An 8954-nucleotide genomic window follows, 5' to 3' on the forward strand; every position below is an offset into this window, starting at 1 on the left:
CAGAGAGGGTTGATTGGCGAAACACTCCTGAAGCTTGCACTTAGGGGTGATCTCCTACCAATAACCACGTGCATAGTTCTATTCCGCGCCCCACCCCCACCTCGAAACTCCTCCCCCCCAAGGGGGGTCGCGCCGTATGTCGCTTGTCCTTAAAAGATCCGCTCAAATTTGGGCTAAGCGGAACCAGTTATAAACAAGCCTGGGCTGCTCTTGCACTGCTACTTGGCCCGGGATACCACAGCACAGGCGTTCCACGGGTTCAAAGGCAAGTGCGGCAGACGTCAATCAGACTCAGACACAGACGCTACACAAGGCTGAGACCTTAGGAACCTTTTTTATTGGCAGCTTTTACACGAAGGGGAGGGGCGGCGGAGGTCGTATGGGGGCGCGCGTGCGCAGAACCGCTCCGTCGCTACGTCCGGACACGCCGGGACCTGCGGGGACAAGGGCAAAGTCAGTGAAGGGTCTTCGAGGTGATAAAGTCTCGACCCGGACCGCTCGGCAGGGCCTTGGCTCAGACTCCGATTCACTTCACGGTAGTCAGTAGTCTAACACGCTTTCATAGTTGTCATCACGGCCGCCAGATTCCCCAATTCCCACCTCCCGGGCAACGAGCACGACTTACCCAGAGACCAACGCCGAATGGAAAGGAGCGGGCGTCTGAGCGGCGGAGAGTTAAAGCCGAAGGCGGGAGCAGAAGGGGGCGTGCTTTACCGAAGGCAACCAATAATCGATCAGATCCTAACCATGTGATTCTGAAATCGTCTTCGGATTGGTCATTCTCCCATAGGCGTCTAGTCCATAGGACAGGTCTCCATCAACCATAGAGACGTGAAAGAGCCCATGAGAGGGCAAGAGAGGAGCTCCTGCTTTCTGCAAGATTTGGCTCCCTCTTAAGTAAGTTAAGTTTTACTTCACCTTCGCGAGTTCTAAGTTCTAGCCAAACTGCATCCCCTGGATGTGCTAGTAAATATTTAACAACAGCCTTTCAGGAAAAAAAATTAAAATGTATGCACGCATGGCACACCTTTAAATATCATTCGCATTATTAACAATTTCTTAAGTCTAGACAATCGACAAGACAACGAATCAAGCCCTGATTTGTAGCATTTGCCAATCTCCGTTCACACCGAAAATTTAACAATGGGCTCCAGTTGTGACCTGCTCCAGTACGTCTCTGGCAAGTTCCTCACTCTGAGCCTTTGCAGAGACTGTGCCCCATAGTTAGAATGTACTACTCCCTCCCTCCCATCACAATCCTTGTTGTCTTTCTTTTTTATTTTATTTTCTGACAGCTAGCATTTACATTTTAAGATTTACAGATTTCTTTACAAATATTATCTCATTTTACCCTCACAGCGATTCTGGGAGGTAAGTGCTATTATTATTTCCATTTTACATATAAGGAAACTGAGACTGAGAGTAATTAAAGTGATTTGCCCAGTGTCACCCTGGATTAGCAAGTGATAGAGTGGATGTGGATTCAGGTCGTCCTGAATTCAGGTTGAGCACTGTGTTCACTGCACCACCCAGCTGCCTTTGTCTTGTCTTGTCTTGTCATAGTAGCAGTGCTGCACCATCTCCAGTCATTCTGATCCATATCTGGCCACTGGACCCAGATGGCTGTGGAGGAGAAAGTGAGGCTGGTGACCTTACACAGTCCTCCCTCACTTAAATCCAATTCACTTGCATGCCATAGCATCATCTCCCTGATGTCATGGTCCTCTTCTAGAACAAAGGACAAACCACAAGAGTAACAGTAGTAGTATTAACAATAATAGCATTTATATAGTGCTTTAAAGTTTGCAAAGTGCTCCCCATAAGTTAGCTTATTCAATCCTTAAAACAACCTTGTAAGGCAGGTGCAATTATTTCCCCCATTTTACAGAAGGGTAAACTAAGGCTAAGAGGATGAATAACTTGCCCAGGGTCACACAGCTAAGTGTCTGAGGTCACATTTGAACTCAGGTCTTCCTGACATGAGGCCTGGAACTCTACCACTGAGCCACCAAGCTACCTGTTAAGTTCTATAATCACTTTAGAAGTACCCTTCATCCAGGTCTAGCATTTAGCAGCTGTGGGACCCTTCTCTGACCCCGTTTCTTTGCATGATAGAAAAGAATAATCACTTTTACTACCTACTTCATAGTAACTGGTACATAGCAAGGGCTTAATAAGTTTCTTAATTGACTGACTGGGGGAAGGTGCTACATAATTGTGAAGTATTATTAATTAGAGAACAAGAACAGACAGAAGAATTAATAATTAATTATCAGTTAACAGACAGAAGAATTAATAATTAATTATCAGTTAAGGGCTGCTTCCTTCATTTTGGTTATTGATAAAATGGGGATGATACTGGCCCTATCTCAGAAGCTTGTTGTGAGGAAAGTACTTAGAGGCAGCTGGATGGTGGAGTGGATAGAGGGAGATCTGAGTTCAGGTTTGACCAGAACAAGTGACCTTTCTGTCTTCCTCAGTTTCATCATCTGTGAAATGGACATAATAGCACCTACTTTCCAGGGTTGTTGTGATAATCAAATGAGAAAATATTTGTAAAGTGCTTGGCAGACCTTAAAGTTTTGTACAAATACTAGTCATTATTATTGTTGTTGTTATTACTTTGCTACAAATCTTAAAGTGCTATATAAATGCTAGCTGTTAGAAAATAAAATGGGGGCAGCTAGGCAGCCCAGTGGATAGAGCATCGGCCCTGGATTCAGGAGGACCTGAGTTCAAATGTGACCTCAGACACATAACACTTACTAGCTGTGTGACCCTGGGGCAAGTCACTTAATCCCATTGCCTAGCCAAAAATAAATAAATAAATAAAATTTGAAGAAAAAAAAAGAAAGTGTGTGTTCTCATTGAATTAAATAAATTAAATGTGAGTTCTCATTAGTTCCATTTCACTTCAAGCACACACCAATCTAGTCAAGGCTAGGCTGCATCATCATCACACAGAACTGTTCTCCCTTCAAAATCTCAAACAGTGAAAGCCCCATCTCTGATCACAACCTCTTGTCTTTACACCTTTCTCACTCTCATCCCTGCTAAGCTTAATAATAATGATAATAATAACTTAATAATGATAGATAATATATAACTTAAGAATAACTAATATTTATAAAGTACTGTCAAGTTCGTGTGAAGGAATTATGATTTTTATAATAATTCGTGTGATATGGGTAATATACTAATAGATTAGATTTTTCAGAATTGCCTTTTCTGGCTTGTGAATCAGAAGCTCACAATGCAGCTTGAAATGATCACTCAAACACACAATCGCTGGCATACTTGTACCTGTGTATCTTAAGTGAAGCAAATCAAAGGTTGTAGAAACTATTCCCATCACAGAACTCCGGTTCTGTGTCTTGGGGGATGGTCACGCTCCCCAAAATTGGCAAAGAATTGTTGTATAGTGGGAATTGTTGTAAAGACTGGGTGTGGGAAACCACTCTGGCCCTGGGAACGATTGTTTGTAATCCACCTCTCCCCTCTCCCTTCTTATTTGTGATTTATGTATATAATCTCTGTCTTCACTTCAGCAAGGTGGAATTCTCATCAGGAGAATTCCTGATTTGCACATCTGTTCCTCATAATGAAACTAATTAATTAAACGGCCACCTGATTACTGGCACTTTGTCAGGTTAGAGACTGGCTCAGTTAAATCCTTTTAACATTTGCAAAGCAAACCAAACAGTGTTATGTAGAGGAAACGGTAGAAGTGGTGACAGAGTAGCCTAAGGAGAATGCTAATGTTTACTGTGGGTCTTGCAGGGAATTGTTTATGTTTATTCATATGCATATTAATTATTGGTGGCTTGAGGTTGCTTTTGTTATTTTCTTATTCATGGTTATTCACTTTTGTTTTAGTTTTTTTGTTTTAGTACCAGGCATGTCCCCTTGATACATTTACATAATTGTGTGTGTGTGTGCCAGCATTTATGTATGTCTTGCTGCTCTGTAGACTCACTGATGTTCTTGCTTCTCTGTTGCTGTTATGCATATTTGCTTGTTCAGTGGATATGCATTGAATTTCTATGATGTGTGCGAGTAATATTCCCTGCATAATTTAGACTAGTAGCCACCAAAGCCTTGGATCAAACAATACTTTGCACTAGTTGCTGTTCAGTCATTTTGACTTTAGGGGTTTTCTTGGCAAAGATAACTGGAGTGATTTGCCGTTTCCTTCTCCCCCTCATTTTACAAATAAGAAGCTAAGGCAAACTGGGTTAGGTGACTTGCCCAAGGCCACACAGTAAGTTTCAGTCATGTCTAACTCTTTTTGACCCCTTTTGGGGTTTTCTTGGCAAAGATGCTGAAGTGGCTTACCATTTTCTTCTCCAGTTCATTTTATAGATGAGGGAACTGAGGCAAACAGTTAAGTGACTTGCCCAGGGTCACACAGCTAGTAAGTGTCTGAGGCCAGATTTGAACTCAGGAAGATGAATCTTCATACTCTATCTGCTATGCCACCTAATGCCTGCCCTACTTTACACTATGCTATCTCTATTAAACATATTGTTTGTGTATATTTGTTATGAATGGCACTCTGACATTGGATAGATCCCTTGGGTGCAGGATTAATCATCCTTATTCTGTTAAGATCTAATGCTTATTTTTGTGCTGTAATGTATAATGACAGATGTCAGCTAGACCAAGACTGACTTTGTAAGAGACTGCGAAATTTCTGACCTTAGGAAAGAATGTCACAGCGCATTGGAGAAGATGTCGCAGAGGGACAGAAACTTCCAGCGGCCCCCTACTCCTGCCCCTGGAGAACCATTGGGACCCTCTGACCATTAACCTAGACCTTACCTTTTCAGGAAGGGGAGAAGAAACCTCAAAATGGAGCAAGACCTGTGAGCATGGAGCTGGAACAGGATTGGGAGACAGGAACACTGGGGACCCAGGAGGAATCAAAGCCACCAGGTGGCCCAGTGGATGGAACACTAGGCCTGGAATAAAAAAAGACCTGAACTCAAATCCAGCCTGGACACCTCCTAGCTTTGTGACCCTGGGCAAGTCACTTAGCCTCTGTCTGCCTTAGTTTCCTCAACTGTAAAATGCGGATCATAACAGCAGCTGCGTCCCCCCAGTAGTTGTGAGGATCAAATGAAATAGTATCTGTAAAGTGCTTGGCACATAGTAAACACTTAATAAATGCTGGTTTCCTTCCTCCCTTCCACTGGAACCAGTGGAAATGAAGACAGAGTCACCAAATAAACTGCTTGCTGTGACTGTTGCCCCGGCTAACATGAGTAACCTGGGAGCGAAAATGAGAAAACAAGACGAAGATTGTGGCCACGTAATTCTGGAGCCACATGGAGCAGGTGCAGGATGGCTAAAGCCTTTCCTTCTGCTGGGAAGAGAATGGGTGGGCCTTCACTTTCCCATCCTCTTTTCCCCACTCCTTTTCTTGCTTCCCTAAGAGCCAGGAGATTCTATTCCCAATCTTTGTTTCTGGAGAGTTTTATTTGCTTTCTGTTCACGAATTTTTTTTTAATTTGTTTCTCTTTATAATAAAGTAGTTAACTATTTTATTGTTGATCTGTGTGTTCTTATGCAAAGGGTGGCAGAGAGAGAGAGAGACAGAGAGTAACAGAGAGGAGAGAGAGAATTTTACAGTACTAGAATTTTGGGGCAGCTAGGTGGCTCAGTGGTATTAGAAAAATCTGAAACAAAAGTTGGCTACAGGAGTGTGTGAAGGAAAGCCTTCATTATGCTTCTAGCGAGAAGTGGGCACACCGCACCCTAGTGGCATGTGCGCACCGGTACAGAAGTAGAGTTAACTTTTAAATGGTTGGTAAAATCCATACTCCTCCCACTTGAGCCGGGATTGGACCAGCTCATCTGGGTTACTCTCTTCCTAAAACGCCCATCCCATGTTCCTCCTTGTCATGTTAACTCCTCCCAGTTCACATGTCCCATGTTCAGAAATGGCAGCTATCTCCACCCTTGAGGTGTGTCAGTTAATATTCAATAAGCTTATTAAACAAGCCCAGTGGAGAAAAGCCTTTGCCCTGTCCTTGACCCTGACAGATTGCAACCAGTTTAGCCTCCAGGGCTCTGTTTTAAGGAGCTGGTTTTTTGCAGAATGTTTAGGATACTTTCTGATTAGTTGAGGGGCTATCTGAAAGACCTTGGAAGTCGTCCTCCGAATTCCCGGGTTCTAAATCCTTTCCCACAGTGGATAGAGAGCCAGGCCTGGAGTCAAGAAAAACTGAGCTCAAATCCAGTCTCAGATTACCAGCTGTGTGACCCTAGGCAAGTCACTTAACCCTGTTTGCCTCTATTTCCTCATCTATAAGATGAACTGGAGAAGGAAATGCAGACCACTCCAGTATCTTTGCCAAGAATGCCCCAAAAGAGGTCATGAAGAGTCAGAAATGACTGAACAACAACAAAGAACCTTTGGGACCTTGCTCAGTGTAGCTCATATTTGTATAACTTCTCAGAGCAAAAAAGAATGAATGAATTGATTTCTGGGCACATGAAAAAAATAGCCTTTGTAGAGGGGAAGGTGACAAGTGATGTAGGAGCTAGTATTGCTGAGGGGGCCACCTTGGGCACTTCTTTCTCATGGTCTGGAGTTGATCATAGAGAGTTATTCCTGGAGGTAGGAACTGGAAAAGACTGCTGTCTGGGGATGGGGGACAGAAAGAGAAAGTAACTAATCACCCCCACCCACCCCCCTCAAAGCTGGCCAGCATAATGGCACAAGTATTATTCATATACCAACTGTTATGCAAGAAATAGGGAAGTTTCCAGAAAATGGTAGGAAGAGCATGTTGGTCAAGAAGGGACATACCCAGTGTCCAGAATAGATTATCACAGATTATCACAGTAAGCTTTATGGGTTTCAGAGAGGCCCGGAGGCTCTGTCTTTTTGACAGAATTTTCTTCCTTCTTTGCCTCTACAGCCTTTCACACTGTTGACTGCCCTTTCCTTCCCAACACAAGCTCTCTTCTCTGGATTTTTCATGACCTTCCAACTGCTCCTCAGTCTCTTTACCACATCTCTATCCATATTATGCCCATTAACTGGTTATGTATCTCAGAGCTCTTTCCTGGGCCATCTTCACTATCTGCATCCTCCCGTTTGGTGATCTCATCAGCTTCTGTGCGTTCAAGGGCTTCTCAATATGTCTCCCTGACTCCAAGTTTCTCTTTTCTCCAATTTATACTCTCCATAACTGCCAGCGTGATATTTTGAAAGCACAGGTCTAAAAGTGTTACTCCCCTCCTCAATAAAACTCAGAAGCTGTCTTTTCCCTCTAGGATGAAATATGAACTCCTCTGTTTAGCTTTTAAAGACCTTCACATTTTAATTCCAAATTACCTTTCTAGAATATGTGTTATATGTATGTATACATATATGTATACATATTATATGTGGATACACACACGTGTGTATCCACGTATACATATGTATTCCACTGGATTCTGTGGTCTGTTCAAACTGGTTTACTTGCTGTCCATCACACAGGACATTCCATCTCATCCTTCTCCTTTTGGATCCACTTGGCAGGCTAGTGGACCCTAGGGATCCTTTCTCGGAATAATATGTTTAAATGCATAAAATAAATACATAAGATTAGAGAGGAAACCAATCATATTAAAATTTGGTTATCAACGACATAAAAAAGCTTTTTATAGACTCCTGGAAATCTGTTCATGGACTCCCTGGTCAAGAGATCCTAGGTTAAGAACTATTAAGATGGCGAGGTATTCCAGATGGTCTTGTTTGCAGATCATATTTTGTTGACTGGACCAATTCCCAGGACATCTACATGTGGAAATTTTTCTAATAGAGAGAAAGGGAGAGAAAAACTAAGAACGTAGAGAGTATGAGACGAACCAGGCCAAACCTACCCTTTCCTCAACCCGGTGGAGGAAGTGGAGCAGGAATAAGGGATGGGAGCAAAGCCAACAGGTCCTCCCGCCCTCCGTGTCATCCCCCCCCTCCCTCTGCGCTGCTTTTCCTGTTTGTTTTTTAGTTGCATACTCAAATCACTGATATGTTTTTTCTGTCTTTTGTCATTCTGTTTTTTGTTTTGAACTTAATCCACTCAAAAAAAAAACCCAACAACAACAAACCACAAACATTTCCATTTACACAGCAGAACACAAAAGAGCTGTCTGTGAAACTATGAATGTCCACTTCATCTTGCTTGTTTATACATACATATATATGTATTTATGTGTGTGTATTATATATAAAATTTTTCTGTGTGGAATTTTCAAAAGCTATCCTTTTTATCTGTGCTTCCTTCTTATATTCCTTCTGTTCTCTTCCAGGCATTAGAAAAAATGTTTAAATGGCCCTCTTTTGTTTTTCATCGAGGCTACTAACCCCTACTCTACTGCCTTCTCAATTAGAAAATCAAAGAGAAAGAAAAAAACCCTTGTATAAATAAGCATAGTCAAGTAAAACAAATTCATACATTGACCCTTCCCAAAAATGTCTATCTCTGTACCTTGAATTAATCATATTTCTGTCAGATGGCAGATAACATGTTTTGTTATCTGGAGGCTAAATTGACCAGAATTCTTAAGTCTTTCAAAGTTGGGTTTTTGTTATTGTTTTTTAAAATGTTGTACGTTAGAAGTAAGCTAGATGGTGCAATGGGTAGAACACTGGACTTGGAGTCTGGAAGACTCAAATTCAAATCCAGCCTCAGAGTTACTTACTAGCTGTATGACCCTAGACAAATCACAATCTCAGTCTGCATCCATTTCTTCAAGGGTAAAACAGGAATAGATTCTGCCTCACAGGGTAGTGGTGAGATCAAACAAGGTAATACTTGTCAAGTCCTAAGCCTTTAGTGCCTAGCCCAGAGAAGGAACTTAACAAATGTTGTTGCCTTCTCTTCTCTCCCCCTCCCCCTCCTCCTTGTATAAAATGCTCTCCTGGTTCTGCTCACTTCACTATGCATCATCAGTCAATG

At 42.3% G+C, this 8954-nt stretch overlaps 2 long non-coding RNA genes and 2 other non-coding genes across 4 annotated transcripts; 1 reads left to right on the forward strand and 3 right to left on the reverse strand.

Moving 5' to 3' along the window:
- Window positions 1-134: 134 nt before the first annotated feature.
- LOC144458127 (small nucleolar RNA SNORA76) lies at window positions 135-273 on the reverse strand. The gene has a single exon (XR_013487679.1). It is a non-coding gene; the product is annotated as a small nucleolar RNA SNORA76 (small nucleolar RNA).
- A 42-nt stretch (window positions 274-315) lies between these two features.
- Window positions 316-700, reverse strand: LOC110219384 (uncharacterized). The gene is made up of 2 exons (XR_002327607.2): window positions 626-700; window positions 316-434 (listed from the first exon to the last, which is right to left on the reverse strand). It is a non-coding gene; the product is annotated as an uncharacterized LOC110219384 (long non-coding RNA).
- On the forward strand, window positions 431-5544 carry LOC144457740 (uncharacterized). The gene is made up of 2 exons (XR_013487199.1): window positions 431-897; window positions 4704-5544. It is a non-coding gene; the product is annotated as an uncharacterized LOC144457740 (long non-coding RNA).
- LOC144458094 (small nucleolar RNA SNORD104) lies at window positions 513-578 on the reverse strand. The gene has a single exon (XR_013487646.1). It is a non-coding gene; the product is annotated as a small nucleolar RNA SNORD104 (small nucleolar RNA).
- Window positions 5545-8954: the final 3410 nt, after the last annotated feature.

Source organism: Phascolarctos cinereus, unplaced genomic scaffold, assembly GCF_003287225.1.
Source record: "Phascolarctos cinereus isolate Bilbo 61053 unplaced genomic scaffold, phaCin_HiC Scaffold_5;HRSCAF=322, whole genome shotgun sequence".
Taxonomy (NCBI): Eukaryota; Metazoa; Chordata; class Mammalia; order Diprotodontia; family Phascolarctidae; genus Phascolarctos; species Phascolarctos cinereus.